This window comes from Numida meleagris, chromosome 5 (genome assembly GCF_002078875.1).
Source record: "Numida meleagris isolate 19003 breed g44 Domestic line chromosome 5, NumMel1.0, whole genome shotgun sequence".
NCBI lineage: Eukaryota > Metazoa > Chordata > Aves > Galliformes > Numididae > Numida > Numida meleagris.
This window is the reverse complement of record NC_034413.1, coordinates 23804433-23816195: the sequence shown is the minus strand read 5'-3', so window position 1 is coordinate 23816195 and position 11763 is coordinate 23804433. Positions and strand designations below refer to the sequence as shown.

General features: G+C 38.0%; 1 long non-coding RNA gene across 2 annotated transcripts in view; it reads right to left on the bottom strand.

The window, feature by feature from the left end:
* Positions 1099-11763, bottom strand: part of LOC110399786 — a 37715-nt gene continuing 27050 nt past the window's right edge. For both annotated transcript variants that reach the window (XR_002439403.1, XR_002439404.1), the window contains exons 5-6: positions 10586-10687; positions 1099-1400 (exon numbers count right to left, since the gene is read on the bottom strand). This is a non-coding gene — a long non-coding RNA (uncharacterized LOC110399786). The remainder of the gene's footprint in view (positions 1401-10585; positions 10688-11763) is intronic.

Here is an 11763-nt window from a genome sequence, read left to right as displayed (position 1 = left end):
CTGCTGTGCTTTTACTTATGCCAGAGAACATCTGCAAAATAATCCTACCCAAAGCACTGCATTACCCAGCTGTATGAAAAGTGCCACCTTTCCAGGAAAGGTGGGAGAGAAAACACAGTCTTGTATATAATACACATTTCCTTCAGTAAAATTCTATGAGAGGTTTTGAGATTGAAGATTTTCCACACTGACCTTTTCTAGTACAAGCAGTACCAGATAAACCCTTCAATACACGTGTTTTTTTTTTTTTCCTACGTGCATTCTTTAAAGATGAGTGAATCGCTCACATGGAAGCATTTAGAGAGACAAAACAAAACAAAAATGAAAAACTCGAAGGCCTAGCATTTTGCAATTAATTTTTTTTTTTTTTTTGCCAAGATACTCAACAAAATAACATTGTTCACTGAGTCACAGGACTATACAATTTTGGCAGGGCATAAACTCTTCTTAGCGTCTGGGATTTTAAGGTACAGGGTCTCAGAACCTCCTTTTTGACACTGGATTCCCTCATATGTATGTTTTATACAATTCTATTTGATTTAGAACTAATTGTGATAAATGTGTTTAATCTTCTTAAAGCATGTCTCCTGGCTTTATGGGTGGAAACTGCAGTCAAAGCATTTTCACAGCAAGGCATCTCTCTTGGGCTATAGAACTGGCCAAGAAAGAAAGGCTGGCAGATCAGAAGAAAAGAGACCTGAGAAATCATCTCTTACCTGAGATCACTACAAGAAAGACTGGGAGCTGTTAGAGAGGGTCCAGAGGAGGGCCACAAAGATGATCAGAAGGCTGGAGCACCTCCCCTGCAAAGACAGGCTGAGGGAGCTGGGCTTGTTCGGCCTGGAGAAGAGAAGGCTGCGGGGTGACCTCATTGCAGCTTTCCAGTACTTAAAGGGAGCCTACAAACAGGAGAGGAGTCAACTCTTTACAAGGGTAGATAATGGCAGGACAGGGGGAAATGGTTTTAAGTTGAAGGAGGGAAGATTTAGGTTGGATATCAGGGGGAAGTTCTTTACCAAGAGAGTGGTGTGGTGCTGGAACAGGCTGCCCAGAGAGACTGTGGATGCCCCGTCCCTGGAGGTGTTCAAGGCCAGGTTGGATGGGGCCCTGGGCAGCCTGGTCTAGTATTAGATGTGGAGGTTGGTGGCCCTGCCTGTGGCAGGGGGGTTGGAGCTTGATGATCCCTGAGTTCCCTTCCAACCAGAGCCATTCTATGATGATGATCATCTTCAGTGGTTGTTCTGTGATAGCTCCATTTCTTCAGTCTATACACTAGGATGGAAGTCAAAACTGTGCTCTTGTGCCTGGTCTCCCACCAGCTCTTATCAGCACAGAGGTTGGGTTTTTCTCCTCCCCACAGCTTCAAAATACCATCATGGCCAATCACTGAAATACAACAGCTGTAACGGAACACGAGAAGAAAATCTGATAAAGACAGTTGTGATTATAAGCCAAAGGTAAACATCAGCACAGGTTTTAATGTAGTGTGGTGTCACGTTTGCTATGTAGACAGGTGAAAACATTAAGACCACAGAATAGCTCACATTCAAGTAAGTCCAGGGATCATCAAATTAACTCTTCTGTCCCCAAAAGGGGACGCATTGGCTTTAACATGAGTTTTGTTAACCACAGTCATTTTGACTGAAACGGGTTACAAGGAGTAGCTAATCCCATCAGATGAGGACACAGGGACATCTACGAAGGGTCATTTCTTCAAAAGGAATTTGGAAAAACATATTTCTACAGCTTCAGTGCTGTTATTTTCTCTCATTAAAAAGCCCTTTGAGCATCATGCCTAGGTGAGGAGGGATATATAAGGAAACTTGTACTGCTGCAACCAGTCCAGTATTTATTCCAGACCTGGCTGTGCTTGTGTTGAAATTGATTGCAACGTTCCATGGATTTAACTGAAGTTCAGGTTATGGCTCACTTCTATGAATCCCTCTATTTATCCAGCTTCTGTGGCTCTAAGTTCCACATCTTTGATGCTACATTCATAAACAGAAAACTGAGCTAGCTACAGTAGCATATGGAATATTTTTCTGACAAGGAAACCATTGTATGGAAACCTCCCTAGCTGCCATTTTCAGACAGGGAGTGAGGCATTTGCTTAACATATTTCATTTCTGGAAACATTTCTACAGGAATGATAACCTCTGAGTGAGGCTCTTAGAGAACTTTGGCTGGAGCACATCCCTCTTCCTGCCAAAGCTGTTATGGGCAGCAAATGTTCTTGTCAGCAAAAGATACCATAGTGCAGGTTATATCAATAAAAAAATAAGTTGCTTAACACCATCATTAAAAGAACATTTTCTGTCAAACCAGATGCTTATAATTAAGTGACACACATTAGAGCTATTTGGTATATTGGAAGCCATTTGTAAAGGGCATAAAATACTAATATATCATCCTCTTGTATTTTAGGCAAACATGAAGATCTAGCTCCCCTAACTTATTTCTGTAGTTCCTTAGCCCACTACTTCTTCCTTTAAATTTACTTTGTCCCCCATGGGTGATTAGCTCAAACAAGTGACAAAGTGTATTCTGAAAAATGCCTTTTTTTTACCCCCTAATGTAGAAAAATATACAATGACATAAAATACAGAAAACATTTTTGAAAGGACAGTACGTAAATTTCTAAGTTATAGAGCGAGAAGTAACTTGCACATTAAATTATTGCTTCCTTTTTGCCTTATTAAAATAAAAAGGGAGGTAAACAAGAACTCTCCATAAGGCACACTTGTGTTCAACTTCAGCAGTGTTACATTCGAAACTCACACAGAAACTTTGACAGTATGGCTGCTGCCAAGGAGGAGCAAGGTCACTCTCTCCTTTCTACCCTTCACTTCCAGCTATGCTTTCCTTGCTGCTTGTTAAATCAGCACAGTTGTATCATGAATTCCTACCATGAGGGTAAATCTAAGACTCTCTAGATTTCTGACTTGGACTCTCCTCTATAGGTTTGTAACATATTTCATATCAAAAGCACATTAAGGAAATTTACTGGTAAAGTAAATATTATTTCATAGTTCGTATCTCTGAAGCAGAACACAACTGCAGCAATTTTACCCAAGAGCTTGCAACTAAAAAGGTATGCAGAAACATGCCAAATAGCATACATGCACAAACGTAACTTTTCAGACTAGATTTCAATCATCTCAGAAGGAAACCTAAACCCAGCCTTGAAGTGGAACCACTCTAGCACACAGCTCCTAACGTAGCCACAAAAGCGATGCTGCACAGTTGATAAGTGTGGTGAAACAAAGGTGTTTTCCACAGTTAAAATTACAGGAAGGATACTGTCAAGTGGGCTGTAGTACTTAAACTCGTATTTAGATAGGATAGAGCCCTCGTACACCATGCACCACTTGAACTGAGGTTTACCTTTACTCGTATTAGCACTCTGCATTAGGATTTCAAACGAGATATATACAAACAATGACATCACAACCAGGATAAGACAGTAGCAAATGGGTCCTAGAATCCTTGGGATAAGGGCAGGTGAGATTTTCATATTATCTGAAGCACAGTCATACTTATTTCTGACATTGTGCTGATATTGAGTCTGCACAAGTTAAAATTGAGAGGTCTTTGAAGGAGAACCTACAAAATCACAACAGCATTTTCTGCAAGCACTGCATTTTTCCTATTGCTTCTTACAAACTTAATTTCCAGCCTCATAACTTTCCAAGTGGATTTGTACCATACCAGCACACAAATCAGGATGGAGTGATGAAACTACTACGTTAACTCAGTATCTGTGCAACATCCACACCCTTCGTTCCACAGATGCTGTCTTCTTCCTTCCTATTTCCATTATTCAGCATTGTATTTCCATCACCAAAATAATCCATTGGTGAAAATTCAAATATTAGTTATAAGAGAGTTTGCGGACTAAAAGCAAGCATAAACTACAACAAAAGATCTCTGGCAGTTTTTTTGTTTCTGTTTTGCTTTGTTTTTTAAACTGTGTTTATCAGGCAGCATAGGAACTTAGAATACCCGTCAAGCCATGGTATGATTTCAGGAGTGCTAGCTTGGAACTTGAGAGAGCCAAGTTACCCCACAGGCTTCCTCCATGAGCTTGATGAGGATCAAGTCCATGGAATATATATATACATCTGGCCTACACTGATTTTAGACCTAAGATATTATCTTGCAACTCTTCCTTAAGAGAGTTTTATCACAGGTGTTCAGAGTTCGCTTCTTTAAGGTTCTCTTAGTTGATGAAGATTTTGGAAAGACAGGCTTTCAAATGCTTTCACTGTATTTCAGCCAATAAAAGGAACATCTGCACCTGAACAAAGGAATAAGCATTTTTATTCCTCAGTTTTGTTACTTCTCCTAAGCATTCCTTGGTTTTAAACTTACTTTTTTCACACATGGTTGCTAAATCATGCAGTTTGCAACTCTTTATTTAACTGTTTTCCATCCTTACAGCTGGGCTTTCAGATGAACCTCAACTCTACAAAACAATATCACATGCATTTATTCCTTTCTCCTGCTTGGTCTCCTGCAAGTGCTTTTTAGGCACTAGTATCTTGAAAATGTTTAAGAGGTAGTGTTATCTCTAGTCTGCTGTTCTCCTGAAAAAAATTTACTACTTAAAAATCAATTTCTTGGAGCCAAGCTCAGATGAAATGATTTCTACAGTCTAGCTTCATTTTCTCAATATATTAATGTCAGCAATGTTTAATGATTTAATATTGTCTCTGCTATGGAATGCAGGTGATTTAGTCTATAGCATGACTTGATATATGCCAAGGAATTCAACATCATCGCCATTCAGAAACTGAACCAGAATTTGCGAGGGACTGTATAGACTCCAAGATAGCAAAGGGCATCTACCACAGATCCGTGTAGGTCTTTAGCAGAAATTGTCTCAGGATTCCTATTTCATGAAGGAATCCTCACTACAAGGTTATGATCGCACTAAGTCTCAAGAAAATCAACAAAGGAGACATACTGTTGACATTCCCTGAGTTTGCTTTGATTTCACTTGGAGAGATGAGATCCTCCCCGGGGAAGTTACTGTCACAGCATGACAACTGCTGCTGTGTAATAGGGTTAAAAATACTGAGTGTAACAATTGCTCCTTAAAATTGGTAAACATGGTGTTCTCTGATGATGTCTTAAACTCACTAAAAAAACCCACAGTTTTTTACAGATCAAATCCCTGATTTCTCCTCTTATAAGGTGAACCAAATGACAACAATAGCATGAGAGGGTTTTTTGATTTTGTTTTATACAGAAGAAAACACAGCAGAACTCAAAACACATCTTAGACTTCCTCTTAGTCCTCTCACTATAAGCACTATCTGCATTATTCTTCCTCTTCCATTGCTATAACATAGTGTGTATATATAGTTCTTATATAAAAAATTTGCACCTGTTTGCCCCTGATTTTACCAAGCCTTACATATCACAAAACAGTGACTAACACGTGTTACAGGATCTCCCTGTTAAGCCAACGAAAGATACAAATAGTGACAGCCCTGGCTACGGTGTTTCTGCTAAAGACGCAGGGCTGTACATCCTTCCCTGGAGTAACGTTGCTTACATTTCAGTCTGTCCTTCCAGAAGGAAGTTAATACATGTACCCAAGAGCATGTAAATATCTCCCGTGTTCAGTTTTCCCTTGGGCAGTAGCTCAGTCAGAAACCAATATTCCCCACCGACCAAATTAATTCTTCCCATCAAAAGAAGCATTTTCTGAAAATACATCCACGATTGCATAAATCATTCAAATGGCTAAACTTTAAGTCATTAAAACTGAGAAATTAAAAAGGAAATTTTCTAGGATAGTAATCGTGAATTGAATCAAATATAGCATGTAAATAGCAAATTCTATTTTATTTTATTCTATTTTATTTTGATTTCTAGACAGGATTTTACATTTCATTTCTTTTCCAAATGCTTGGTATATTTTCTAAGTGTTGTTCTCTTCTGCAATAGAGATTCTGTTAAAAGCTGTAGCATTTAATGCTGACAGAACACCTTGAGGAGGAGAAAGAACTATGTTCTAGATTTCTTTTCAGTATTGTTAGGTCAAATTGAGGTGTATGGGGTTCTAAGCAAAAAGGAAACCGATTGCTGTGTTTAAGAAAATAATTTTGACAAGCACATTCTGCAGAAAAGGAAAATGGGTACTGTCTGGAATAACAGTGACCTTTAAAACTCTGTAAATGTCATGAAATGTGACAAAGGTGAGGGAAAACTAAAAAAGCTTACAAGGCATTGTAGACTTCGAGAATGGGAAGGCAGTATAAACCTCAAAATCAATCTTAAATGTCACATAACTGGTTACCAGAGCCCTCATAGGCGCACAAGATTTTCATAGAAATTTACATTGAGGTAAATTAATGCTGAGCTGCAGAAGTTTCACTGCATTACTGTAAGAAATATCCAACAGCAGCACAGAACCGAGCCTGACACAGAGGGAAAATTTCACCGTCTAGTCCTCCCCACTACATGAACCTTGGAAGTGGAAAATCTTTCTTTTATTCCTCTCTCCTGTAATGTACAACTTCTGCTCTTTTTTTTCCTCGTCCAGGTTAGAACAATTACTTGACTTGAGTCATTTTATACATTATTCTCCAAGACAGCAAGTCATCTCAACTAAAACATCATTTCAACAAGGATTAAGATCCTCAGCTTTCTACGTAGCCTGTATGACTCATTATCAAAACAATATCTTAACAGGAATTTAAGTAAAAGACAAGGGGATAATCACTAACATGCATGAAAAGAGTGTCATGGGAGGAGGATGGCACAGAGTTGTAACTTTGTCACAGTCCCAGCACGGATGGCTACAGTCAGCATATCCAGTCAAAAAAGAAAACGTGTCATGTATACTAGAAACATTCTAACAGTTATTTTACATTTAGATCGCCATCCTTAAATCTGTTTATAATTACAGTTATTGACATCACGGAAAGGAAGTGGAAAATAAAGTGGAATAAAGTATGATATACACTAAAAGCTTGTGCAAAATAATGCGCTTCATGTGTCTGGAAAGGTTCTGTGTATTCAAAGAATTAACTTGCTACACAATTATTAGAAAATCTTCTAAATATATCTAGAAAGCATGCCTCTCAAGCACCTCACAAATCTTATAGGATTATATGGTAATGGCCTTCAAACATGAAGATTTGCAATAGTAAAACTGAATATTCACCCAGTGACCTCTACTTTATCTGGAAGAAGCTGTAACAGGGAGGAAAAGAGGAATAAAATTGAAAGGAGCAAAATTTAACCTGGCCTTTAGAGCTCAGTTCTTAAAGGTAACTCATTTAAGAACTGAATAGGATGCTATTAGAAGAGATAAAGGTATAAAATATAAAAGATATATAAAGAAATAAAATACAAAAATCATAACAGAAATTTACATATATATCAGAATATGCTGACAAAACATATTTAAAGAAACATATTCTTTTACCACAGTGAAAAAAAAAGAATTACAATGCCCAACATTCTCTCTCTCTCACACACATTTAATGCTAGGAGTTTCACTGGGCAAACAGTTAATTGCTTAGCATCTTAATTCTTATTTATGTATGTTTTCAAGAACAACACTGTAACATTCTTGTTTTTAAGATGGAACAGACACAGGTCTCAAAGGTGTGCAAAATGTATTCATTTCAGGTCCCAAGACAGCATTAAGTTCAGTTAATAGTAAACTTGCTCTGCTTCCAACTTCAAAAACAAGCAGCTCAAAATCATCTCAGAAAGGTTCTAGCAATGCTGAATGTATTTTTCTCTTGAATTTCTAGGAATAAAAATCAAATATTTTCCTTTTTTTTTTTCCTGAATCCCCAAAATGAATATAGAAACATTCCACACAGGAGGAATTAGAAGGGCTTTTGATGCCTCTTAAACATAAAATGAGCCAAACTAAAAGCCCCTAAACCCATGCATACTTTGGACAGTAACCATAATGCAAATTGATTTAAATAAAATCGATGATGATCTTAATACTATGCATATTCACTGCTGAAGCCAGGTCAGAATAAACATGCCAAAGAGAACTGGAACCAAAATTAGACTTTCTTTTAAAATGTGTATAAACCCAGAGTATTTAATGTGTCCAAGCATTCACTTGCTTGAGGGATTATAGCACAAACTATTCTGAAAACAGCAGGTCAGATGCAGTAACTCTGGGGCCCTTCCTGAGCTTGGTAGTCAGTAGCTGTTGCACTCTCATGATATCAGCCCTAGCTGATATTCAGGGGACACTGCCTTTCCAAGTCTCATGAGATTACACTATATATATATATAATTTTTTTTTTTTTATAGTTCCCTCAGTGTTTAGTTACAGCTCTCCTGGTGTGGGTAATAGTTTTCAACTGAAACAGTATTTCCTCTTGTGGATACTGTAAGGCCTTCTCAACAGAGCCAAATAAGGGAAATCTTGCAGCAGCTTACCCAAAATAATATTACAGTGATGAAACATGGAGCACTTCAGACTAAGCTAGGAAAACCGTAATTTGCAGTAGAAAGTTAGTGTATGAACCAGTCTGCAGACAACGGACGAACCTCTTTCCTTTCTCCCTCTCAAGGAAAGCCCTGAACACCATTAACAATCCCACTCCAAGGAGCTGGGGAAATGGAAGCAATGCACTTGCTGTTTCATCAAGCTAAAGGATCTCAGCTGAGATGAAAGGTGGAAGCAAAGTTCCAGATACATAACTAGCCACAAATTCATGAGCAGAATTCCCTTACCTACTAAACAGATTATATTGCTTTCCCCAGAGAAGATACGTGTTGTAATTAACTGTCTTGCTGCAAACTTTCATCCTAGTAGAGCTACCATTCTTTTAAGGAATAAGATTAAGAAAAGCAGGAACGTGTTATTCACTAAGCAAATAAAGGAATAATGAAAATTTGGAAAATGTAACCTATTTATCACCTTCAGCAGAAATCTCTTCCATAAATTTCACTTTATCATCTTACTCTACTCCAGTAGGAATATTCACCTGTCCAAAACACAGTAGTCTCTTTTTTATGATAATCTGAATAAAATTGTCTCCTGTGTATTGCAATGGGTCACATCTTATATTCCAATTGCATTCAGCTGAAAATTATTTACATATTAACTGTACATTTACATTATGCTTTTGTGAATTGTGTTTCTGCTGCCTGAAAACAAAACAAAACCAAACCACATGAATGGTCTGCCACAGTAGGAGAAGCAGAAAAAAGGACTTGTTTATTCAACAGCATAACAGCACCTGTATCCTGAGGGACCTCTGGAGATCTACCAGTCCAACCTCCCCGCTAAAGCATGTTCCCTAGAGCAGGCTGCACAGGAAAGCATCCGGGAGGGTTTAGAATATCTCAAGAGGAGACTCCACAGCCTCTCTAGGCAGCCTGTTCCAGTGCTCTGTCACTCTCAATGGAAAGAAGTTTCTCCTCATGTTTGAATGGAACCTCCTGTGTTTCAGTCTGTGCCCATTGCCCCTTGTCCTGGTACTGGGCACCCCAGAAGAGAGGCTGGCCCCATTCTCTTGACATCCGCATTTTAGATATTTATAAGCATTGATAAAGTCTTCTCCTCTCCAGGCTGAACAGTCCCAGATCTCTCAGCCTTTCCTCAGAATGGAGATGCTCTGGGCCCTTAATCATCTTTGCAGCCCTCCAATGGACTCTATCTAGGAGATCCCTGTCTTGAACTGAGGAGCCCAGAACTGGACACATTACTCCAGATATGGCCTCCTCAAGGAAGAGCAGAGAGAAAAGATGGATTAATCTATCCCAAACTATGTCTCTACCTCAGAGCAACAGATACGCTAATCTAATGCCATGGCAACTCCTCTCATATCTGTGGTCTCACCGCAGATCAATGAAGAGAGGCATAAGTCTCCAGCCAAACCATCATCTACTGAGCATATCTCTAGCTATTACCATGCATCTGGTTCCCCTAAATGACAGGCCCAATGTATTTATCTTATTTTCATAACTTAATTTTTTGAGAGCAAATCTAGCTCCTTCAACTTGGAGTAAAAATGTCAGCTTAACTGGATATAAATTCTCTTAGAGAAAGCCCGCGTGTATATGCAATGGTATGGCAAATGATTCTAAAGCAGTGAGAAATAACTCCCCTTATGATTATGTTTATACTCTTACAGGAATCTTTTACTTTGCTTACAGCAGTCTCTTCAAGGATATAGTTTAATATTTAAATACTTCCTAGCTGATTGTCTTTTCTTGCTGAAACAATTCCACTCGCTATTTTACTTATTTCACTGTTACTACACACTATTTCATAAACAACATTTGCATGTACCACCACTGAGCTTTTTTATATACTACTCTTTTAACTGTTGTTAAAAGAGGCTGCCAGATTAGCTGTAACTCCAAGTTATAGTGACTATAGAGATTAACTTGATTCAGGTGGAATCTAGTGTCTAAATTGCAAAAAATAAGCAGGAATTGTAGTTCAAATGGTAAACAATACAAGACTTACTCCTTTCAAAATCAATTTAATTTCTCTGAAACAGTACACCTCCTATCTCAGTATATGATCAGAAATTCCTTGTCATCTCAAATTCATCAAGTAAAGTAAAATTGTTGTTATACTTACACATGTGCCATGAGTAACATTGCACAGAAGCTTTGCACTTAGTACCCATCAATGGAACACATTGACCACTGTCACGGGTATGGTAAGAGACCATAGTTTTACCTGTGGGAAAAAAAAAATATATATAAATATATAGGTATATTTCCTACCTACAAAGCTAGTATATTATAGCTGCATGGTGACAGTGTTGCCTAATCCCACCTTATCCAACTTCAGTGTCAGTACAACTAAACGCTTCAGAGTTTAACTAGCCAGAGATTATTAAATCTTTTAAAGAACAGAACATTGATTTATGAAAGCAAGCTGGCCACCTAACTGGTACTTAGAATTATGAATGCGTCATTATAGAGCATCATGTTCATTACTAGCAAGTACAAGTTAAAAGAAAAATTATAAAAGTACTTTTCATGACTTCAGCACGTGTGACATCCGGAAAGCCTTTTGCTTAGAAAACAAAAAGAAAGTAATTCTTTTCAGAAGAAGTCATAAAAAATAGAAATTGCCAGAGATGGTTAATTTTTCAATAACATTACTGTTTGTGTAGTAGTTCTTACATTGGAAATCCACTTACAATAGGTCTGACAAACAGAGGAAAGGGCAAAACATTCCACCAGCCAAGCAATTTAAATTCTAAACATTTATCAGAAGATGTAAAGGTCAGATATGTACCAGTATCTCTAGACACTTAAATATATTATCTCCTTCTCTGAAGGAAAAGAATTATCAGAGAGAGACGGTAGATCAGAATGAGAAATTAGATGTTAGAAACCATATCAGGTGAAATCCTGCCCATGGGAAGATATCCTCCCAAAATCAAGTTCTAAAAAATTTTCTGTGTGAAGACAAATACTCAAAATAAGCCCCAAAGCATGACTATTCTTGGTGAGCATCCTTTTGTTCTTAAGATATCAATTACGTGACCTATTCACACAAATATTTTGGGTTAACATTAAGTATGAGTAATAGCAAATTCACAAGCCATGAGTAAGGATGCATCCCCACATTCAGGAAAAACCATGTAATTCAAACCATCTTTAGTACAGATGACCTTTTACCTAAGATTGCTCTAAGTATTTTGCTAAGAAAAGAAAGTACTGAAAGTTTGCCTTTTATAGGTGTCCCATCCTCCTCACATCAGCACTCTAACTATGGCCTAGGTCCTCAGAGAGCTGCATCAC